Genomic DNA, 25,425 nt, shown 5'->3' on the forward strand with positions numbered 1-25,425 from the left:
CTACTTAAATTTAACTAACCTAAGGACATCACACACACATCCATGCCCGAGGCAGGATTCGAACCTGCGACCGTAGCGGTCACGCAGTTCCAGACTGTAACGCCTAGAACCGCTCGGCCACTTCGGCCGGCCGTTTCGTTAAAGTCAGTTACTGTTTCGTGTGAAGGTGAAGCTTTGTAGAGTGTGCTTTTTGGTATTCCAAAGTTGAGCCCATCGGACACATTCACATCTCTCGTTAATAGTGCCGTGTTTTCACTGCCGCATAAGATGTCGGAATTAGTGTTGTGTAAAAAGTCTACAAACGCATACGAAAATATCACTCAACTGGTGCATTTTGATAAGACGTTCTTCACCATCACGAAACACAACAACAACTATAAATGTGTCTTCCGAGCCACACTACTGAAATCTACTTCAGCGACCGCTGCGCAGTCTGTCTGTGGGCGCAGCAACTACCGTTATAAAAGATACCACCAAAACGGAAGAAACGGCACGTCTCCTTCTAAGCGCAATGCACGCACTAACAAGAATGTTACTGCAATCACAGAGGGACAAATAATTTTATTCATACGGGTGGTGTAATTTCGTAAATTGGCAGTGAAGTATGCTGTACGTATGTACTGCACTGTATAGTCAGGTTAGCGTTCTGTCGCTTTGGGCAGATGAGGTCACTCATATGGACTGTACCTTTTTTAATTGGTATTGTTCCCCAATACACAGCCTACGTACTCTCAATATTCCGTTTCATAACTGCCGCTAAGTATCTGCTGTCAGAAAAACTGACAGTATTTCCGTCGGAGATCCCCATCTTCCGCAAATACTCGATATCCGAAATACACTAAGCAGATGGCCTCGAGTTTTACCTGAAGCTGCAGGCTCAGGGGGGAGCAAGGACCGAGGCGATATATCGCGTGCCCCCCGCACAGTGTTTGGAAACAGCGCGGGACCCCGCGTCCAGCCGCAACAAAGACGAGCCGCTTCCGGCACGCCAGGGGACCCACAAAAGGAGCGCGGCACATCTTAAAGATAACTCCGCAACGTATTAGCTGCGCGCAGCCACAACAATCGCTTAATGTCGAAAAGGCCTCCCCTGCCGGCGTTCGGTTTTTGGTGCCCGCGGGGTCCCGGCCAGGCACGGCGAAGATTAGTGAGCTACCCCGTGGGGCCTCCGACAACAATAGCCATTGTTAGAGGGTGTTAGCATTTGCAGGCAAGTGTCGGTCGGCGAAGAATGGGGTCTCTGCGGGTGGGAGATTGACAGACCCCACCGCAGCTGCGGGGACGCTGCTAATGACACATCACAAACACGCGCCCACGCACTGCGTCCGCCGCGCAAATATTCCGCAGAAGCCCCCCTGACCGCTGCTTTCACCTGCTGCACCTCACACAGCGTTCTCATCGATTTTCTATTTTGCTTTTTATTTTTAATTTTCAGCCACGCCATTCTCTCGTATGAAAGAACACGTTGATAACTCGCGCTCTCTTTGAAAAGGACTCTGCTACCGCTGCTTTTTGAGTTCCTTTCTTTTCCGTTTTAGCACACTTTATGTTGGCGAACTCAGAGAGTCCATTTCTTTTGAAAGCCTCCCTACAAATTCGATTTGCTCTTAGCCGTGTGCGTACAGGGAAACGGTCTGCTGCTGAAATGCTTACTTTTGTGACGCATTTTTTCCATATGGGCATTTCAAATAATCTGTTCAGTGTTAAAAAAGAAAACTAGCCATACACGTCCGGATATATTTTACATGGTAGTAAACTCACTGAGTTGGAGTATTCTTACAAATAACGGAAAATAACAAAATGTGTGGAGGCAAGTAGGTTTCTGCCTTTTTAATGGGTTTGTTCGTTAGCTGGGTCCTACTGTTGTAGTAGAGTAGACTTCGATGACGGGGCCTCAACTTCATCTCTGCTTGCATCGTTTCGTCACTATCGAAGTAAGTTCCTCGCAGATGTTCTTTAAGTTTTGGAAACAGGTGAATATCAAATGGACCAAGTGGGGAATATACGTAGGACGATCGATGAAAGTGAACCCAAGGCGTCGGACTGTTGCAGATGTCGCAGCGCTCATGTGAAGTGTGGCATTGTCGTTCTGAAGGAGAGGATGCTAAAAGTGTGAAAAAACTCTTTGAATTCGAAATTCGATTACAGCACACTGTTTCTCACGCACCGACCTATTTGCGATGCACACCACCATGTTATTCGCTACAATTAGGATCACTCTAGCGACAGAGAGGTTCAGATATGTAGACATGAAGAATAAAGATGTAGAATGTTCATAACGTTTGTTTTATGTAAAAAGGTTACAAGAGTTTTCACCTAAAAAATCCAAAGGCATTAGTTTTCAGTATGCCCATGTATTTGCCAACAACACATTTAGCTATAATTTTTAAGTAATAAAATATTTTTAAATGAAATAAATGCTGGAAGACGATGAATTACAGATACAAATAATACTGTCATAGTAATGAAGCGATTCCTTTGCACAGTGCTGTTTCCTTTGGCGTAGATTTTAGGGTACATCGTGGAACGATTGTAAAAATAAAAGTAGCTTCTTGGTAACCAAAAACAAAACGTCTCAAATGTGTATAAAACAGCTGTAATCGTTCTATAAAAAAATTGTATGTGAGGAAACTGAATATATCGATTTCAAACACTTCCGCCTCATGTAATATTTACTTTAGATATCGTGTCCAATTGGTAAGCAAAACCGACTGTTGGTTAGCTCTGTGTTGCGCATGTGAATAGTGTCGCGAAACAAAAATTTAAACTTAATGAAATGCAGATCTTGAAATGATGAAATTGAATCTAAGTAACTGCCAGTAGAAACTAACTGTGCGACCAATGAAAACTGTATAACTAAAACTCAGTACCGAAATACATTATGAACGTTGTGTGATATGAAGTGCATTGATTGAAATGGAGTATGCAAAAAAATAAATTACTGCTGTACACGGAACACAGTTCACTAAAAATTAATCTGCCGTCTATCACGACGCCTGACCGTCCCGACTGCACGCAGTTTGCTCAACAACGCAAGATGAGATCTTCTCTCAAATAAAAGTGAGTTACCTCTTGCTCAGCTTGCTCTTTTTGTATCTGGAGTACTGAAGTTCTCAAAAGCAACTGTAAATCAGAAGCTGCAGCGGCTAAATGAAAATGAACAGCTCAATACTAATTTGTTTTCCTTTTGCTTATCAGAAACAATCAGTAACTTCGCGTGGCGTAAGGTGCAGTGCACACACGACAAAGTATTGAAAACTTTGCTGTGAATCATGGAGGTGGGTTTTACTTTAAAGAAAATCGTTCTTGAGAAATCAAACTCTGATTAGTACCAAAAAGACTGCACAACATAAGAAGTCTCTAACAATTGCAAAATTCTCTCACTACAAAATTTACAAACATCTCCGTCACAAGAAACGATCACGTATGTTCACAAAAAAGTTTTCATCTCCATAAAAAATTATTGCAGATAATTTCTTTATGGTGCACGTATACTAATCTTCCTCTTATAAAGGGACTTAACGAAACGTCTGTAATCTTGAACCGATGATTTGCTCTGCATCGATCATTGACGTTTGCAACAAGTTCATTTGTCCCAACAGACAGTCGTGCTCTTCATCAACACTTACCCGATCTTCACGAAACAAACCGCACCATTTTCTCAAAGAATTATAGTTACATATTGTTTCTGTATACTGCGGAAAGTCCATAACGATTGTCTATAGATTTGATGTTTTTCGCGCGTAGAAAACGGATTATAGTACGTATTTTATCGGTGGTGGAAATTTTGAACAGAGCTGCCACTTTGAATCACCGTTACTCCACTAACAGCGCCGCAACGACCTTTTAGCGCCACTGCCACACTCGTACTCAGCCGGGACATCCAGCTTTCCTGAAAGCACTCCACGCCCTCGACAGCTTCGGAACTAGCATCCCGAACAGCCCTCGTATTAATGCTACTTTCGTATGTGACAATGGATTTTTAACGTGACGCTCCTTTTCCAAAGTGTTTTCTATTCCACATGAAATTCCAAGTTGTCATTATAGTTACCCTGCTGACTCAGTTAACAGATCCGTGGAAGACAATGGCATTAGCAGTTCCAATAAGACATTACCTAGTAGGCGGCTTTCCTGCTGAAACTAACAGTCAGGTGGACGATCCCTCATACCGCATGTAAAGCTACAGAGTATTTCCGCAGGTACTGAAAATTTAAGTTACATTCAAAATTAAATTCATTAGCAGTAGTCAAGGATGATGCGTAAGCTAGAGAATCTGCTTAAGTAGTGGGTATTTGTGTAAGCTGACATTTACTGACTATTAGGAACAAGCTTTGGAAATACGTGACACAATTTCTCGCGAAATGCGCTTTCAGAAAGGAAAACCACAGTGTGAAACTCGGAAATATTGTTTGCTAATGAGATTGTAACCGCAGATTTTTCCCTTTAGGAATACGTCGCCAGAAATTAAGATCCACTTGCAAACAGATTTTAAGCGCAAAAAAATGAAAAATAAAGGAGGAGTTGGCCTCTTGCTGCTAGCCGTGCCAGACTGCGCCACGCCGCAACGGGAGCGTGCTAATGACAATTTCCACCGCTCCATGCAAGAAAACGCAGGCAGTCTGGCCACAGCCCCAAACAGTTTCAACACATACGTGGGCGCAAAAATAACTGCAAAAAAAAAGGCAGTTTCAGTGTAGCTTAATTGTATCTGTGGGGCGCTGCTAGATGCGTTATTTAACAAAAAGTAATTTCCAAAGCTCCCTCCTCAACCGGCCTCCCCAGCCATAGGCACGAAACTTATTGGAGAGACGCAAGCTTTTGTTTCATGCAGCGTTTATTGTTCCGGGAAGAAAAAAGAAGCCTGACGGTACACAGTGTATTCATTTTACGATCTGTTATTAGCGCTCTGCCTCTGCATACTTGCGCGATCGTTATTAGGATTTCCTGTGCTGTTTCCGCCCGTCCATCAGATTATCGGTACGTTCATCAACCTACCAAGTGCTCCAGTAATTCATTTTCGCTGTATACTCGCACGTCCGCATTCCGTCTCCATTTCCGTACACTGTTGGACGATCTGGCTCAAAGTCATCTGACCCTCTTACACGGCAAACGAAATCTTACGACTTTTTCATTAAATTATACGACGTAACATGAATCATATTCTACGAGTGTTGTGCGGCAAACAGACAACTCTCGGAACTCGAAGGCGTACGTTTCATTAAGCTGTAGTAAAACAGAATGATTCACAATTCCAAATATTTCAATTTTGCTACGCTTGTATTACTTAAATAAGAGAATTTCCTGAAATGTTAACTTCAAATATTCCCAGAAAAGGTTACCTGGCTTCCATCCAGAAGACTTCCAAGCCTTCGCTAAAAACAGATAGTCTCTTTTCATACCGGTATTAATGACAGAGAGATGGGTATTAACTTCCTTCTATCAAATGCAACTATACCAAATTCTGCTTTTGGTTTTGCATATGTGAATGAGAAGAATTCAAAGGTTTTTAAGTCTCCGAGATCCGATATATAGTTTAGGATTAATTATAGTTTCTGAACACTGTATTTGTTTTGAGTATCAAACTAGCTCTTGCAGAAGTTGACGATTTTATACCAAAATGAGGAAATAAGTCGCGTCCGTCCAGTAAACGGAGTACAAGAATACTGTATCGAAGCTACAATGATGTAAGTGGGGCGGAGCCACGCGGAATTAGCCGAGCGGTCTTAGGCGCTACAGTCAGGGACTGTGCGGCTGCTCCCAGCGGAGGTTCGAGTCCTCCCTCGGGCATGGGTGCGTGTGTTTGTCATTGGTATAATTTAGGTTAAGTAGTGTGTAAGCTTAGGGACTGATGACCTTAGCAGTTAAGTCCCATAAGACTTCGCACGCATTTGAATATTTTGCAGTGGGGCAGAAAGAAAATGCAGCTTCCAATTCTGCCTTTAAAGTAAAGTAGTATATTCGTTTTAGAGTCCCTGTAAAGATAGACAACAGAGGAAAACGAGCTGGCCAAAAGCAACCACTTCCACATGCTCTTGAACTCCACTATATTACCCATAAAACATTTCGTGTGTTCTGTATCATCATCACGTCTTTGCCAAATTAAATTTGGTCTGGTATTATGATTGTTCCTACTTATTGGAATAGAAAAATTGAAAAACAAATTTAAGATGATAAACAGCATGGCTGAATATATGTACACTACTGGCCATTAAAATTGCTACACCACGAAGATGACGTGCTACAGACCCGAAATTTAACCGACATGAGGAAGATGCTGCGATATGCAAATGATTAGCTTTTCAGAGCATTTACACAAGGCTGGCGCCGGTGGCGACTCCTACAACGTGCTGGCATGAGGAAAGTTTCCAACCGATTTCTCATACACAAACAGCAGTAGACCAGCGTTGCCTGGTGAAACGTTGTTGTGATGCCGCGTGTAAGGAGGAGAAATGAGTACCGTCACGTTTCCGACTTTGATAAAGGTTGGATTGTAGCCTATCGCGATTGCGGTTCATCAAATCGCGACATTACTGCTCGCGTTGGTCGAGATCCAATAAATGTTAGCAGAATATGGAATCGGGGGGTTCAGCAGGGTAATACGGAACGCCGTGCTGGATCCTAACGGCCTCGTATCACTAGCAGTCGCGATGACAGGCATCTTATCCGCATGGCTGTAACGGATCGTGAAGCCACGTCTCGATCCCTGAGTCAACAGATGGGGAGGTTTGCAAGACAACAACCATCTGCACGAACAGTTCAGCGGCGTTGGCAGCAGCATGGACTATCAGCTCGGAAACCGTGGGTGGGGTTACCCTTGACGCTGCATCAGAGGCAGGAGCGCCTGCGATGGTGTACTCAACGGCGAACCTGGGTGTACGAATGGCAAAACGTCATTTTTTCGGATGAATCCGGGTTCTGTTTACAGCATCATGATGGTCGCATGCGTGTTTGGCGACATCGCGGTAAACGCACATTGGAAGCGTGTATTCGTCATCACCATACTCGCGTATCACCTAGCGTGATGGTACGGGGTGCCATTGGCTACACGTCTCGGTCAGCTCTTGTTCGTATTGACAGCACTTTGAACAGTGGACGTTACATTTCAGATGTGTTACGACCCGTGGCTCTACCCTTCATTTGATCCCTGCGGAACCCAAGATTTCAGCAGGATAATGCACGACCACATGTTGCAGGTCCTGTATGGGCCTTTCTAGATACAGAAAATGTTCGACTGCTGCCCTGGCCAGCACATTCTCCACATCTCTCACCAATTGAAAACGTCTGGTCAATGGTGGCCGAGCAACTGGCTCGTCACAATACGTCAGTGGTATCGTGCTGAAGCTGCATGGGCAGCTGTACCTGCACACGCCATCCAAGCTCTGTTTCACTCGATGACCAGGCGTATCAAGGCCGTTATTATGACCACTGGTGGTTGTTCTGGGTACTGATTTCTCAGGATCTATGCACCCTACTTGCGTGAAAATGTAATCACATGGCAGTTCTAGTATAATATATTTGTTCAATGAATACCCGTTTACCATCTGCATTTGTTCTTGGTGTAGCAATTTTAATGGCCAGTAGTGTATTTGCAAACAGTTATCGAAATTCCACTTTTTTTGTTTTGGTTTGTAATAACACGTAATACGCTTCTTTATTCCGAAAGCGTTATCTCTATAAGAAGAGTTTCCTCAGCCGGGAGTGAACCGAAATGAAACTGAATTTCTTAGACTTCGGATCACCATCGCCTTTAGCCACGTGTACGGCAAATACAGGGTATTACAAAAAGGTACGGCCAAACTTTCAGGAAACATTCCTCACACACAAATAAAGAAAAGATGTTATGTGGACATGTGTCCTGAAACGCTTAATTTCCATATTAGAGCTCATTTTAGTTTCGTCAGTATGTACTGTACTTCCTCGATTCACCGCCAGTTGGCCCAATTGAAGGAAGGTAATGTTGACTTCGGTGCTTGTGTTGGCATGCGACTCATTGCTCTACAGTACGTAGCATCAACAGGTTAGTGTTCATCACGAACGTGATTTTGCAGTCAGTGCAATGTTTACAAATGCGCAGTTGGCAGATGCCCATTTGATGTATGGATTAGCACGGGGCAATAGCCGTGGCGCGGTACGTTTGTATCGAGACAGATTCCAGAACGAAGGTGTCCCGACAGGAAGACGATCGAAGCAGTTGATCGGCGTCTTAGGGAGCACGGAACATTCCAACTTATGACTCGCGACTGGGGAAGACCTAGAACGACGAGGGCACCTGCAATGGACGAGGCAATTCCTCGTTCAGTTGACGATAACCCTAATGTCAGCGTCAGAGAAGTTGCTGCTGTACAAGGTAATGTTGACCACGTCACTGTATGGAGAGTGCTACGGGAGAACCAGTTGTTTCCGTACCATGTACAGCGTGTGCAGGCATTATCAGCAGCTGATTGGCCTCCACGGGTACACTTCTGCGAATGGTTCATCCAACAATGTGTCAATCCTCATTTCAGTGCAAATGTTCTCTTTACGGATGAGGCTTCATTCCAACGTGATCAAATTGTAAATTTTTACAATCAGTATGTGCGGGCTGACGAGAATCCGCACGCAATTGTGCAATCACGTCATCGTCACAGATTTTCTGTGAACGTTTGGGCAGGCATTGTTGGTGATGTCTTGATTGGGCCCCATGTTCTTCCACCTACGCTCAATGGAGCACGTTATCATGATTTCATACCGGATACTCTACCTGTGCTGCTAGAACATGTGCCTTTACAAGTACGACACAAGATGTGGTTCATGCACGATGGAGCTCCTGCACATTTCATTGGAAGTGTTCGTACGCTTCTCAACAACAGATTCGGTGACCGATGGATTGGTAGAGTCGGACCAATTCCATTGCCTCCACGCTCTCCTGACCTAAACCCTCTTGACTTTCATTTATGGGGGCATTTGAAAGCTCTTGTCTACGCAACCCCGGTACCAAATGTAGAGACTCTTCGTGCTCGTATTGTGGACGGCTGTGATACAATACGCCATTCTCCAGGGCTGCATTAGCGCATCAGGGATTCCATGCGACGGAGGGTGGATGCATGTATCCTCGCTAACGGAGGACATTTTGAACATTTCCTGTAACAAAGTGTTTGAAGTCACGCTGGTACGTTCTATTGCTGTGTGTTTCCATTCCATGATTAATGTGATTTGAAGAGAAGTAATAAAACAAGCTCTAATATGGAAAGTAAGCGTTTCCGGACACATGTCCACATAACATATTTTCTTTCTTTGTGTGTGAGGAATGTTTCCTGAAAGTTTGGCCATACCTTTCTGTAACACCCTGTATACGTTCTAACAGAATGACGTTTTAAAAGCTCGGGAGACTGTAGAGGATGTAATTTTGAACGTTTTGATATAAGGTACCTATAGAGAGAAGTATAAAACAAGGTTCATACGACCCCCACACGCTGTTCAAAATCCACTATACCACCTTTATTGAATGTTTTCAGGTGAGGTGCTCAGTGAACATCCGGGATAGAATTCTTGGAGATCCCCATGTTGGACCACACATCTTACCGCACCGTGTCAAGAGTTTATAGTATTTGAATTTTCTGAAAAATTCCTTGTCTGAACTTATGGAGACGTTCCCTTGCAACTACGCACTGATTTGCGGATTCAGAACGGTTGTGGCCCAGTTCACTTTGATAGTCGAGCAAGGGCATATCTCACAGACAACTTCAGTCAGAGGTTAATTGAAACGGGATGCCCATTCCCTCGGCCTGTGCGTTCGCCTTACTTCACCCCTTTTGACTTTCTTCTGTGGAGCAATGTAAAGTCCCTCGTGCTTTCAACACCAGTAGGGAAGGTATCTGAGCTTAATGAGCACATCTTTACAGCGTTTGATGCCATCAAAGGGGATCGCGGAATCTTACAGAGAATCAGACAAAACATAGTTCGTCGTTATGTAACTAAGTTCATGGTCTCTGCAATAAGCATTTACTCTAAAGCAGTGAAGCCACAGGTTCGATTTAGAATATTTGATTGCGTTCTTCTTTCAATAAACGTTTTCGAAGCTGCGGTATCCTGATATTTCATTTAGCCTACCGCATTAGTAGAAAGGGCATAATGCTGAAGAAAGTTTACTTCATATTTCAGGCTATTGTTCCTATATATCACAACGTTCAAAATTTGATCCTCTAAAATCTCTTTAAAGTTTTTAAAGCGACATTGTGCTACACATTGGGTAGATTATACAGTTCATTATATCACGCTGTGATATTTTTGTGCTCCCAAATCTGAATACGACCTGCTTCGTGTGTTTCTAAGAGCTTACATTTACATGTCTGGTGTTCTACGTGCGTTAATGAACTTTAAGTACTGATTTTTGTGAAAATATAGCAAAAAATTAGTTGCGAAAAACTATTTGTTGATACTTTCAGAAATATTATGAGCTGTCCTTTCGTTGAACTGATTGGTACTATTTCTTTGGATACTTGTTCTACACCCAATGAAGACCAAATTCATGCTTAGTAACGGTACAAGTGGAATATCGGCAATATATACCGAAGAAGACGGTACGGAATGAAAGATTCATACCTGTCCCTTTATTAGCTTTCAGATTATAATAAATATAACACAAGTGTTATTAAAGTTCCACTGAGGTCATTTTTAATTAAACCTGGTAGTTTCTTCTTAGTGGTAAAGCAGGACATGATCCATTCAGCCTTGAGTGGTCAGTTGATGGACTTCTAGCTGAAGCCATAACATGTCTGACATTAATGGCCAAACGATTACCGTGCTGGGGGAAAGCTCGTCATCATTACTGGTCACAAACTTTTTCGGTGTGCAGTGGTTGCCAAGCAGGCCAGTTTACTGCGTGTCAATAAGACCTGGAGTTTACTATCGTCAATATAACCTGTTTCAACGTTCTCTAAACTGTGACGATATGTTAAAGTCATTCACAAAGTTTGTAGTTCTAATTTTTATAGCAGAAAGTGAATTCGCTGTCATTCCTTGTAGGTCATTTAGAAGAGACACTTTGTTGGGTGGGGCGGCCGATGTGACCGAGCGGTTCTAGGCGCTTCAGTCTGGAACCACGCGACCGCTACGGTCGCAGGTTCGAATCCTGCCCCAGGCATGGATGTGTGTGATGTCATTAGGTTAGTTAGGTTTAAGTAGTTCTAAGTTCTAGGGGACTGATGTCCTCAGATGTTAAGTCTCATAGTGCTCAGAGCCATTTGAACCATTTTTTGTTGGGTGGTTTCTAAATCTCTTTCCTGGAACGAGGTTGAAGGGTGATTTTTAATCGCATTGGGAAATAAAGTAGGCCAAAAGCAGAGAAGGTGGTGAAGTAGGATGCTGTGGTATGGAGCGACATCAGCGATCTAACTCATCCCAAAGGGTTCCGGCTGTAATTCTGGATAGGTCAGTCTACTTGAAAAATGTTACTGTACACAAACTATTGCCTCACAGATGTTACTGTAAGATCGGGTGCATTGTGATGCTGATACAATGTTATCGTCTCTGATCTGTTCCTTGACTCAAGAAGTACACAACGCCGTAAAATGTGTTCTTATCATTCCGCGTTTAATATTTTCTTAAGCACAATAAGTGGACCACACCTTAACCCGAAAACACCCCCATACGTAACACCGCGCCCTCCGTACATCACCGTTGGAACTACACTTGATGGAAAGTAATGTTCTCCAGGTATTCGCCAGACCCATACCACGATATCAAGTTGCCTGAGGGTAGAGAACAATTATTCAAATTACTCGTTTCTAGACATCCACTATCCTTCGGCGTCGGTCTTTACAACATCTGAAGCTTTGCTTAGCACTGACTACAAATGCGTGACTTAAAGAGATCTGCTCGACCATTGTACCCCATTCCTTTTATCTCCATATGCATAGACATATTGCTAGCTGGACAGCCTGTAAGACACTGGAATTCATTAGTGATTCCTCCCGCTGATTTTATGCGATATCTTACAACAACGCTCCGCAATGCTCGACGATCCCTGGCCGTAGATGAGGTCTTGCTGGTCTTGGTTTAACTGTGGTTTGTCCTTCGCGTTTCCACCTCACAGTCGCATCAGCAACAGTCTACTACTTTGGCAGCTTTAGAAAGTTTGAAATGTCCCTGATCTGTTCAAAGTCATTAAGCACTCCTGACCAACTAGTTCTGCTATTACTGCTTCGCTACTTACGATATAACATTCGCCGCGTCCTCTTACACCAACGGGTCAGCCTCTCTTGTTACCTGTTAGTCAATTCCCTATTACACTGTATCGACCGGATTCTTTTGATGAGATAAATATATAATCCGACGGTACACTGATCTTCAAACGAATCTCTGGGGATGGGAATGTGATTTCGACTCTGCTTTTTGAATGTACAGCAGTGAACAAGGCTGAAGTGCTGTTTTGAACGTTGTTGTCATCATTTTCACTACCACGATTATCTTATTTTTTGTGTTTTTCTCCTTTTTTCCCAGTTTAGAACATCACAAGATCACCACCAAAATAAAATTTACATGAATGTCTTTGGCCTGGTGAAACACCTACTTATGAAACCACAGCATCAGCTATGCCTGCTGTGGAGCATATCCCTTTTTTGGAGTATGCATTCCCTGACGTTTCCTAATGAATCTTGTTATTCTGACACGGAGTTTATCTACAAAACTGACCTCGTTGTATGGAGCCAGGGTCTATCCGTCGCTAGCAAGGGTAAAGGGGGAGAGATAAATGGTTCAAAAGGCTCTGAGCACTGTGGGACTTAACTTCTGAGGTCATCAGTTCCCTAGAACTTCAGAACTACATAAACCTAACTAACCTAACGACATCACACACATCCATGCCCGAGGCAGGATTCGAGTCTGCGACCGCTGCGGTCGCGCGGTTCCAGACTGTAGCGCCGGTGGTGGAGGAAGAGAAGAGTTACTTGGTCCAAGAGGTTCGTCTGTTACAACCTAGTATGAGTAATTCCCATAGCTACGAAGAGGACTGGAGGAATGATACCAAGCGATCACCAATATGGCAGCGAACGTATCTTAGTACTGTTGACCGTAGTGATCAAACGTAGAGAAACATACCTAAGAAGTACGTTTCCACAATGGAGGAATATATCTAACGGCTCCCCAGTTCCACTCATCCTTCGCACGATTATAATATATACACTGATGAGCCAAAGCATTATGACCACCTACTTAATGGCATGTTTGTCCCTGTTTGGAACGAAATACATCACTGATTCTGAGTATCAGGGATCCGACAGTCTGTTGGTAGGTTTGTGGAGGTAAGTGGCATTAGATGTCTATGCACAGGTCATGTAATTCGCGTAAATAAAGGGTCGCTAATTTGTCTACGCCGTGATGGCGCCAGATAGCGACCCACGTGGGTTCCATATGATTTACATCAGGCGAATTTTGTCGCCGAGAGATCAACGTGAGTTCACTACGATGCTTATCAAACCACTGTAGCACGGTTGTGGCTCCGAGACACGCACAATTGCAATGATGAAAGATGGCTTCGCCGTCGGGGAAGACATCAAGCATAAAGGGATGCAGGTGGTTCGCAGCTGTCAGCGTGTCTTCGGTTACTATCACAGATCCCACGCAAGCGCAGGAGAATGTCCTTCTCAGCACAATACTGCTCCCACCACCCTGAGTCAGTGGCGTGCTGCACTCTTCGAGCCGCCGTTCACGTCGATGTAGCGTTTTTGGAGACGACCATCGACCTAGTGTAGCAAAAATGTAATACACCCGTAGGGCCGACAAGTTTCCATTGACCAACGGTCGAATCCCTATGGTCCTGTGCCCATTGCAATAGTAATTGACGATGTCGTTGGGTAAACATTTGAACATGTAGGGGTGATCAGCTGCGGAGTTCCATGTTAAAAGGTGTACGATGAACGGTGTGATTGTAACCCTTGTGCGTGCACCAACATTGTGCTCTTTCGGCAGAGATGCCACAGATCACTATCTATCCTATTTCACAGATCATACAAGCCACCGAACCCCACGTTCAGTGAAGTGTTACGGACGCACAACCATTTAGCGCCTAGTGGTACTTTCACTGCCCTTCTACCCCCTTCCGCAGATGCTCACGGCAGTAGTACGTGAACATTCGACCAGCTTCGCCGTTTTCGGAATACTCGTTAACGGGCCCTGCGTAATGATAACCTTTCCTTTGTCAAAGTTGCTTATCTAACTGGACTTCTCCATTTACAGCCCATATTTTCGTTAGTGTGATCTCCCGTCTGTGTCTGTTACGCTTACATACTTTTGTTACCACGGCAGGTGACCGTAACCCCACCAGGCGGAATCCAACGTCGCGGTGCGCAGTGTGCATAATGTTTTGGCTTACAGTTGTACATACTTTTAATCAGACCGTACTTTGGTACGTTGCTTTTCCGAAACTTTTCCGAGAAATCCAGGTTCAAAGTTTTACATGCCTGTTGAACAACGTGCGACAGTGGCAGCTGTCGATTAGCGGGGTGACCGCGACCAGCAATGACTTCCGGAGATCGCTAGAACCGGAAGGGTAAGATCTCTGCCGATGTCGGTGTCTGGAATTCACCGCGAGAAGAATGCTGACAAAAAGGTTTTGCCAATTACTTTGTTATAACAGCATAGATATTTTTAGCAAAAGGTACCAATCTGAACGCACGCGTCACAGCACTCTAATGCAGTGCAAGGGCGGTAACTAACTTTGTACTACTTTCACGCAGGAGTTGGAGAAATAATGCATGTGTACTTTTATGGACTTGCTTACCTACTGCAATAACTTAGTAACGCTATGATATTCTCTGTATGCACTAGATACACCCATCAACCAAAACATTAAGATCACTGCCCCTCAATGATGGGTACCGCATTGTGCCGCTGCGCGCACGTGACGCGGTAGCAAAAAGTTGAAGCCGAGCATACACGTATGGGAGATCACCCTAGCGAAGATATGGGCTGCAAGTGGGGAAATCCATTGAGCTAAGCGATTTTGACAAAGGATAGATTACACTCTTCGACAAGGATTCTATTTCTGATATTAAAGCGTGTGCTTCTGAACCAGTATACCATGGGAAATTCATATATATAAACAAAATATCGTTGTCAGGGATACTCTTTGTGTAATATATATATATATATATATATATATATATATATATATATATATATATATATGTATGTATATCCGCAATTCATGCCAAACACAGGGAAGTTGTAGAGAAATACGGGTATGTTGCCGCATCCAGTAGTCATGGAACGTGTCAATTTCTTGTTCAACAGCAGGTGAGAAGAATCAGACATCATTGCACTATCCCCCGCCACACCTGTGTCAGTAAGACAATCTGCAATAGCTCATGAACTCGAACGGCGACAGCCGGTCGCTGCCTTGGCAGTAAGCCTTTACGCTTTCCAGAGGCAGATGCATCGAGTTTACAACAGTGGTGCTGGGCTTAATTTTTGTCAGTCTTAAAGAGTGGGTGTTTTGGATGACAAGTAATCGTCCCTGTCATATTTCAGAGCACAGTTGAATTTATAAGTTCCTGTGTTTCAACTGATTTAACCTGCTGCTGAAGGTAAACTGACTGCTTGTTTTTACATATCAGCGTTTCTCTAGTTCTCTAGTATTAATGTAGTACAGGCGTATTACTGAAGAAGTATTGTTAAATTTTCAGAAATGCCACGTCGTCGTGGATGTCGATATAAACCAGACAACTTCTGCTATACCTTTGGGAAGTTCAGCTTTGTCAGAAATGGAAGAAAATTTCAACAGTGATAAAGAAAGCATATAAACATCACTTTGGAGTAGAGGTAGGAGACCAAGATAAAGAATGGGGACCATATTTCTGTTGCGCTTCATCTTACTGCAAACTAATTCAGTGGTGAGAAGGTAAGGAGAATGTGGTATGGCTCGCTGTGCCCATGGTGTGAAGACAGTAAAAGGACCACGTTAGTGATCGTTATTTCTGTCTAACAAAAATTCTGAGTTTTGCAAACAAAACATCGAAGAGGCACATTGTTTACCAAGATCTCCCTTCAGCGAGAATGCCAGCGCAGCATTCTGGCAGCCTTCCAGTACCTTCAAAAGCTCCAGGTCAACTTCGGAGTGACAGTGAAGTAAGTAGTACTGAAGAAATCACGGATGATGATCCTTTGTATAACTGCACAAGTGAGTCATCACCACATTTGTTTAGACATGCAGAATTAAATGATTTAGTATGTGATCTAGGGCTAAGTAAACAAAAGGCGCAGCTGATTCGTTAAAGATTACAAGAGAATAATCTACTCCACCAAAGTACTAAAATCAGTGTGTTCAGGTACAGAGAACATGCCTTTATTTCCTATTTTGCAATTGACGGAGCACTGACATTTTGCAATGACGCTGTTGGCTTAGTGAAAGTGCTGAACGTCACCTATATTTCACAGGAGTGAAGACGTTTCATAGATGCGTCGAAACGAGTCTCATGGGTGTTTTGCTCCATAACGGAAATAAAACACCTCTTGTTCCAGTAGATTACGCCAGCTTGACCAAAGAGAATTAATAATTCGTACAAAGGACGCTAAATTCATTAGAATACAATGAATACAAATGGAAAATATGTGCAGATTTCAAAGTAATTGCTATGGTACTGGGAATTCAACAAAGCTACACGAAGTATGCCTGTTTTCTTTGAGAGTGGGATAGTCGAGACACAAATTCTCACTACGTGAAAAAGAAATGGCCTAGGCGGAGATTGAAAGTGGGGGAAAAGAGTGTACAACGTGAAAGTTTGGTAACTCCTGAAGATATATTACTTCCATCGCTTCACATCAAACTTGGTCCAGTGAAACGATTCGTAAAGGCCATGGATCCAACAGGCGGTGGGTTTGCATTTCTAGCTACCAGATTCCCCCGTCTTTCAGCTGCAAAAATAAAGGAAGATGTATTTGTGGGTCCACAAATCAAAGAGCTGCAGAAAGATGCAAATTTTGCAGCATGTTTAACTGACCAAGGAAAGACAGCATGGGACTGTTTCAAGATGGTGTCAGGAAACGTCTTGGAAGAAGAAAAGCTGCTAACTACAAAGCAATGGTGAATGGCACAATCAAAGCATATCAAGGTCTGGGGTGCAATATACCTTTGTAGGTACATATGATGGATTCTCATCTGGACTACTTCACAGAGACTTTCAGTGACCTATTGGATGAACGTGGCGAAAGATTCCTTAAGGACATTTCTACCACAGATAGGCGTTACGAAGGGAAGTGGGTACCTTCTATGTAAGCAGATGATTGCTGTCATATCATTCGAGAGAAGAAATATTCACAATACAAGAGAAAAAAGTGATGTGTATTACAATACAGTGTCTCATTTTTTTGTCAATTTTCTATAATTTCTTATGTCTGGAAAAAGTGACTCATGAAACTGCAGCCCAAAAAGGAATCTGCCAAAGAACCTTCCAACTACAGGCACATTTGCATTACACCAGCATTATCTAATGGAGTGCTGGCTATGGCATGTGTAACTGCAATCGTTTGCGATGAGCGGGGGCGTGCGGGCCGGAGATCGGACTGCTTCGACTTTGCTCGGTTCTTCTCGGAAGTACTCGGTACGGTGTGACATTTCATGTCATAGCGCGATGCGGCACTTTTTCTTCCGGCATATGGTGCGGTATTTTTCGATGTGTACTCCTCGCTGTTTCCCTACGGTTTTTAAAAAAAGTGTAAAAGAACAGTGGTTGTTGCAGGGGCACATACACTCAAAAAGAGGCAATCGAGCACTGAAATATGAATGGGAATTACAGTACTTTTCGAAGAGAAGGACGAAAACTCAGAGTGTCTATCATGTAGTTGCATAATCGCTGGCACAGTAAATATACTGTAGAACATTATTACACCAAAATACACAAAGAATTTAATGATTTAGTTGACGATAATAAAAACAAGTTGGCAGCCATAAAAAGGTGCAGTGCTACACAGTGAGCACATCTGAACATGAGTAGCCCATGAAAATCATTGTAGTTCTGTTTGTATTTGTAGGTACTTGATTGTAGAAATCCAGCGATTTCAGTTCGTTCTTTTGTTTCTTATTTTTACCGGGCAACCAAGTGTAGCGGTCCGTCATTAAATGCAACCTAAAGAGCAGTGCTCAAAATTGTTGGCTCTAATAAACCATTAGCGAAGGCGAGTTCATTAAATAGTGCACTGTTGAGGCATCAGAAGTCGTGTCGCCATTGGAGTTACAGAAGTTTTCCGAAGTTAGACTGTCTCTAGAAAAAAGTCGCCGCATAGCTGTCACTGCAGTGGCTGTCTACACCAGGTAAATGACAATGCTGTTACGTTCATTGCATACTCTATTACTCTGCAGGTGTCAATCGACATTATGGACACTGCACAACTTGCGATTTATGTTCGTGGAAGCGCCAGCAGTTTGCACGTGACAGACGATACGGATAGAACTGCTACCGAAGAAAGACACACCGAGAGAGATGGACTTGCTGAAAACTGTGTAACAAAAAGAGGCAACGAAGCTGTTGTCCTGAATTGGAACCACCGTTGGCGTGCCAGCGATGAGACGGGCACAAAGTGTGCTTGTAGCATTATTGCACAAAAAAGTGCAACGATGAAACGACAGGTTTAACAGACTTCATTGTTTCGCACATCAAGAAAAACTTGCGGTACATTTGTAGGGATGGAGCACGTCATGAAACTGGTGGGCGGAACAGTAAATTATCTAACGTCACGTGGATTCTTACATTGGCAGTTTAACAGTTTTTGATGGAACTGCTGAAACAATATGGAAACGGGATTTATTGCTGCGAAATACTCGTAGGTTGCTAAGTCGAAAGCCATGCCTGGAACTGTTTTTCAAGTTAATTCCTGGTATTTTTCAGTTTATGAAGGAAAAAACAAAGTAGGAACCAACATTAGAAGTTAAGGGATGAATTGCAGATCTCGCATTTTCAAATAACTGCACACTTGAACGTCCTGAAAAAGATATTTCAAGGTGAGATGCAATTAATACCTCATTTAATGGGAAAGGTGAATGCAATCAAAATAAAAATCGCGTAGTGGAAGGGAAAACAGACAGATGAAAAAGAATAACGTCCATTTCCCTAAGATATCTGGTGTTAGTGAAAAATTTTGAATAATGCATTTCGGTGTTGGTAGAAATACGTGAACAGTTTTCTAATCACTTCATGTCTCTGCCAAACTCGCAACTGTTTTTAAGACATTTTGAAAACCATTTGCCGTATCAGTTGAAAGTGATGTACATCTTCACATGGCATTGATCGATGTGCACTGAAATTTCTAATTAAAAGCCAAATTCTATTCTGTTGAAACTGCCCAGTAGTTCTGAGAAGGTTTACCTCAGGAAGAGAGATCACGTCTCTATAAAAAGGCTGCAAAAGTGATATCCAAGTTCGGATCGACTTACGTGTTTGAAAGAACATTTTTGATAATGGGAGTAAATAAGTCACGGGTATGTGGCAGCGTGAGTGACGACAATGTGGTGAACAGCCAGCACCTGCTAACGTGCCGGTAATTTGTATCAGATGTCAATTTTATGATGTCTTTAACGAAATAAGGTTATTGAATTATGATGAAAATTTCGTTTCGTTCGTGATATGCAGGGTGAACATTAACGAAACCGACGAGCTGTAGGGACGGATTACTGACTGGAAACAGAAAAAAAGGTCCTATGAATATATGCTAGGAAATCCACCGTTGCCACGGTAGGTGGCGCCGACGAATGACAGTTCGTCTGACGACGTGCCGTGTGTTCCTAGTGTGTTACAAGCTGTGTGATTTATGCAGCGAACTGTAAGCAGCAGAATGGTCTGGTATCATGTCGGGAACAAACCGAGATGGTGTTTGCTCGCTCTAAAGGCAGCACGGCTATACTAAAACAAGTACCCTCCCAGACGTCAACCACATCACACAACACTTCAAGCTCTTTTTGGGGGTTTGCGTAATCATTGGTCCTTTCAGACAGACATACGGCAGAGAGGTGGCGGACTGCGCGTACACCAGATTTGGGAACCGGTTTCTACGGGGTATTGAGATGAAGCCTAGTACAAGCTCAAGGCAAGTGGCCCATCAACATCGTGTATGACAAATACAATTATGTGTATCCTGCAGGACAATTACTAATATCCCTATCACCTGCAACACACACGAGGAACACATCGCACGTGGTCAGAGGAACTATCATTCGTCAGTGCCATCTACCGTGGGCGAACGATTCATTTCCGCACACACTTTCCTAGGACTTTCTTTTCCTTCTTTTCCAGTCAGGAGTCCGTCCCTGCCGTTTGTCACTTTTATTAATGTTTACCCTATATTTTTTTGAGAACTGTGTTCATGGCACTGGCAGTAGAGAAGTGCTAGGTAATAAATTCTCTCTCCTTTCTCAGATAGGTTTGATAATTTATTCCATACCTAACGGCCTGCTATAGAAATAGTTTTTATCTGTCTCTTTTTCTGTATCTCAGGTGAAATGTAAAAATTTTACGTCGAACAATGTGGAACGCACAATATTAGTAGCGTAAAGCAGTCGAAAACTCAACTTTTTTTCAGTTCTTTTATTTTTGTATGATAGATGTATGCTCTTGTGCCAACAGTCAGTAACAGTATAATACCGTTCTACATGGCACATGGCTTAAGTTTTTCGAATTTTCTAATACATTGTAATATAAAACCAAACCGCATGCAAGTCGATCTGTGTTCTGTGCGCGACTGTTATGCCGTCTAAGTGGCGCGTTTGTAGTTCCCGCTCAGACAGCATAGAGGAATGACGGGGAAAGTGTGCCATCAGACGAGAGAGAGTGTCCCGCGTACGGAATGTAAGGCTTTAGAACCCATAGTTCACGACTAGCTTACAAATTCCTTAATATTAAATAACCTTCTAGATGAATACCAACCTGGTTTCCAGAAAAAGGTACTGACGAAGTGAAACAGGAACGACTACGAGGCGTGTTTTGGATTTCAGAAAAGCTTTCGACACTTTTCCGTTCTGATACTCTACTTGCTAAATTCGAAAGTCAAGACTGTTCTTCAGTTGTTGTACAGTAGTTCCCCTCATACCTTACATACCGCCAACAAAAATGTCGTAGTGGAATAATGTGGTATCGGGGTTTTCGCAAGGATCAATATTGGGCGCATTACTTTTCCCATTATATGTAAATGGTGTACCTACCGTTATCTTCCATTGCAAATATCATTTATACGCTGACGACCTTCAGTTATACCTAACTGCACGTCCAATACATCTGTGTTCAGCCATTCGGAACGCAAATGCCGACTTACTTGCTGTACCAGAATGGGTGCAGAATATAAGTGTAAAACGTAATCCAATCTTAGTCACTCATAAAAGACGTATTACTTCTCAGTTCAGTGAATCTGTTCTACCCTTCACTCTTAACAGCATAGCAGTTACCTTTTCTTCATCTGTAAGGGACTATGGATAATTCTGAACCGTCACCTAGACTGGACTGAACGCTTATCTGCAGTCTTTAAGGAGGTCCCAGCATCACTTCATTCACTACAGATACATAAAAGAATACTTCCAGTCAAGCTCAATAAGAAACTCGCGGAGTAACTAATACTCTCCATCCTTAATTATGGTGATACGAGCCTCGAGGGTAGCCGCGCAGCCTCAGGCGCCTTGTTATTGTCCGCGCGGCTGCCCCGTCGGAGGTTCGAGTCCTCCCTCGGGCATGTGTGTGTGTTGTCTCTAGTGTAAGTTACATCAAGTTAGATTAAATAGTGTGTAAGCTTAGGGACCGATGACCTCAGCAGTTTGGTCCCATAGGATCTTACCACAAATTTCCAAAATGGTGATCCGATTCTCGTAGGACTTTCATATAAGACGTCACGTCGGCTGCAACTAGCGATGATTGTGTGTGATACTTCTGTGATTCACGCTATTTAGACCATATCACTTCCGCCTATTAACGATTATCATGACTATATGACGATAAACTTAGAGATTGTCATACGCTGTGTTTGCCGTATCGTGTTCTCAATCATTGCGCCTCTTCCAGTGTGTCTTCAACCCTTACACTACTATCTGAACAACACAGCAAAAGGACTCGTTCGTAACAACGTAAAATCCATTTGTACCGCTGCACGACATTGCTATGCTCTCTATATCATTTTCTGGTGTCAGGAATCTGACTTCGGAATAACATTCCTCAAACTATTAGGGATACTGAAATCCTTTCAAACTCCAGAAAACAGGCGGTGCTCCACCATCTCTCGCAGAAGCTATCTCTTCTTCCAGCTTACTCCCGTCAACCCTCCCTGCTCCACTAATTATCTCTCCCTTTTATAACTATATAAATGGTGTCTGTTGTTTCGGAGATGTCCCAAAGTACAGTCACCATTTCTGTGTTAGATTCCGCGTCTGGACATAGAGTATGTTTAGAGTGGAGACATTTCGATCTCTGCTGCATTCAGGCAAAGAAAGAATACATTGGTAACAAGTGAAAATTTGTACCAATGCCAGGACTCGAAAGCGGGTCTCCTGCTTGCTAGGAAGATGCATTAACCATCTATGCCATCTCGTAACAGCAGTTTGGGATAAGTGTACGGGGTACTCAAGCACGCTTCCTCCATCAGTCCGAATTCTCATTTGCCACACACAAGCAAAGTAGCGTCCGCTAGCCCATTTTCCTCTGTTTGCTCGTCATATCACTCGAAGTTCCGCACGAATTCTGATGAAGAGTGCTCTGCTCTGAATGATTATATTAGCCTTCACGAATCATATATATCTATATGACTGGCGTCTACTCCTTCGAACACATCCGAAAGAACAGACATCATTCATATAGACAGATATATATGCGTCACACGAGAAGGGGCGAAGAGTGCTCTTCAATGAATGATCATTCAGTGCAGAGCATTCTTCGCCCAACCTCGTGCAGGACTTCGAGTGAGTCGACGAGCAGACGAAAAAGGGCTAGGGGCGTTACTTTGGTGGTGTGCGGCAAATGCGGATTTGGGTTGATGAGGGAAGCGTGCTTGGTAGTCCGTGCATTTGTTTCTAACCACTGTGCCAAGATGGCGTAGACGGTTATCGCATTTGTCTAATAAATATAGGACCCGCTTCCGAGTCCTGGCTTCAGTACAAATTTTCATTTAACGCCATTGAATTTTTTCACTGTTCGAATGCTTCGGAGAACGGAATGTCTCCTTTCTGAACACTGTGCTAACTTTGTCAACAGAGTTCTCTTCTGAAAGTTTCCTCTTTCCTAGAGCCCACAATCACTATAATTTCAGTCCTCTCGTCTTTCATTGTCCCTTCCACTTCCTCTAATATTAAACAACGTTTCAAAAGTGCTAAAGTAATCAGTCTCATTCTTAATGGCTCCATTGATTTACATTTATTATTAGTGTTAGTCTTAATATTGTAATTATTGCAAAATAATTACTTTTTACTAATGACAAAAATCGTTAATATTGTGTTTAGTATATAATAACAAATTAATATCCATCTTTATACGTCCATTGTTCAATCATCGTTATTAGTGTTTCTTTTATCATTATTATTGTTATTTCTCTCCACTCTCAGACGCTACGTCTGGTCAAAAATGGAAAGTGACGCCGACCTTGATCACGCGTGACTTCCTTTTAACTGTATGGTATATGTTACATTGCATTTAGGAACTTTCGGGTAATTGAGTATGTATCAATAACTACAGATTTCTGTAGTTGTATATATAAGTTTGGATGTAGCTGTATTGCATTGATGTACTGGTGGATATTGTGTGGTATGACTCCTGTAGTTGATAGTATAATTGGTATAATGTCAACTTTTGCTGATGCCACATGTCCTTGACTTCCTCAGCCAGTTGGATGTATTTTTCAATTTTTCCGCCTGTTTTCTTCTGTATATTTGTTGTATTGGGTATGGATATTTCGATTAGTTGTGTTAATTTCTTCTTTTTATTGGTGAGTGTGATGTCACGTTTGGTATGTGGTGTTGTTTTATCTGTTATAATGGTTCTGTTCCAGTATAATTTGTATTCATCACTCTCCAGTGCATTTTGTGGTGCATACTTGTATGTGGGAACGTGTTGTTTTATTAGTTTATGTTGTATGGCAAGTTGTTGATGTATTATTTTTGCTACATTGTCATGTCTTCTGGGGTATTCTGTATTTGCTAGTATTCTACATCCGCTTGTGATGTGATCTAATGTTTCTATTTGTTGTTTGCAAAGTCTGCATTTATCTGTTGTAGTATTGGGATCTTTAATAATATGCTTGCTGTAATATCTGGTGTTTATTGTTTGATCCTGTATTGCAATCTTGAATCCTTCCGTCTCACTGTATATATTGCCTTTTCTTAGCCATGTGTTGGATGCGTCTTGATCGATGTGTGGCTGTGTTAGATGATACGGGTGCTTGCCATGTAATGTTTTCTTTTTCCAATTTACTTTCTTCGTATCTGTTGATGTTATGAGATCTAAAGGGTTGTAGAAGTGGCTATTAAATTGCAGTGGTGTAGCCGATGTATTTGTATGAGTGATTGCTTTGTGTATTTTGCTAGTTTCTGCTCGTTCTAGAAAGAATTTTCTTAATTTGTCTACCTGTCCATAATGTAGGTTTTTTATGTCGATATATCCCCTTCCTCCTTCATTCCTGCTTAATGTGAGTCTTTCTGTTGCTGAATGTATGTGATGTATTCTATATTTGTGGCATTGTGATCGTGTAAGTGTATTGAGTGCTTCTAGGTCTGTGTTACTCTACTTCACTACGCCAAATGAGTAGGTCAATATTGGTATAGCATAAGTATTTATAGCTTTTGTCTTATTTCTTGATGTCAATTCTGTTTTCAGTATTTTTGTTAGTCTTTGTCTATATTTTTCTTTTAGTTCTTCTTTAATATTTTTATTATCTATTCCTATTTTTTGTCTGTATCCTAGATACTTATAGGTATCTGTTTTTTCCATCGCTTCTATGCAGTCGCTGTGGTTATCCACTATGTAATCTTCTTATTTAGTGTGTTTTCCCTTGACTATGCTATTTTTCTTACATTTGTCTGTTCCAAAAGCCATATTTATATCATTGCTGAATACTTCTGTTACCTTTAGTAATTGGTTGAGTTGTTGATTTGTTGCAGCCAGTAGTTTTTGATCATCCATGTATAGCTAATGTGTGATTTTGTGTGGGTATGTTGCAGTAATATTGTATCCATAATTTGTATTATTTAGCATGTTGGATGGTGGGTTCAGAGCAAGGCAGAACCAGAAAGGACTTCATGAGTCTCCTTGGTATATTCCACGCTTAATCTGTATTGGCTGTGATGTGACATTATTTGAATTTGTTTGGATATTAAGTGTGGTTTTCCAATTTTTCATTACTATGTTTAGGAACTGTATCAATTTAGGATCTACTTTGTATATTTCCAATACATTATCAAAAGCTTTTTGGTAATCAATGTATGCGTAGTGT

This window comes from Schistocerca americana, chromosome X (assembly GCF_021461395.2).
Source record: "Schistocerca americana isolate TAMUIC-IGC-003095 chromosome X, iqSchAmer2.1, whole genome shotgun sequence".
Taxonomy (NCBI): domain Eukaryota; kingdom Metazoa; phylum Arthropoda; class Insecta; order Orthoptera; family Acrididae; genus Schistocerca; species Schistocerca americana.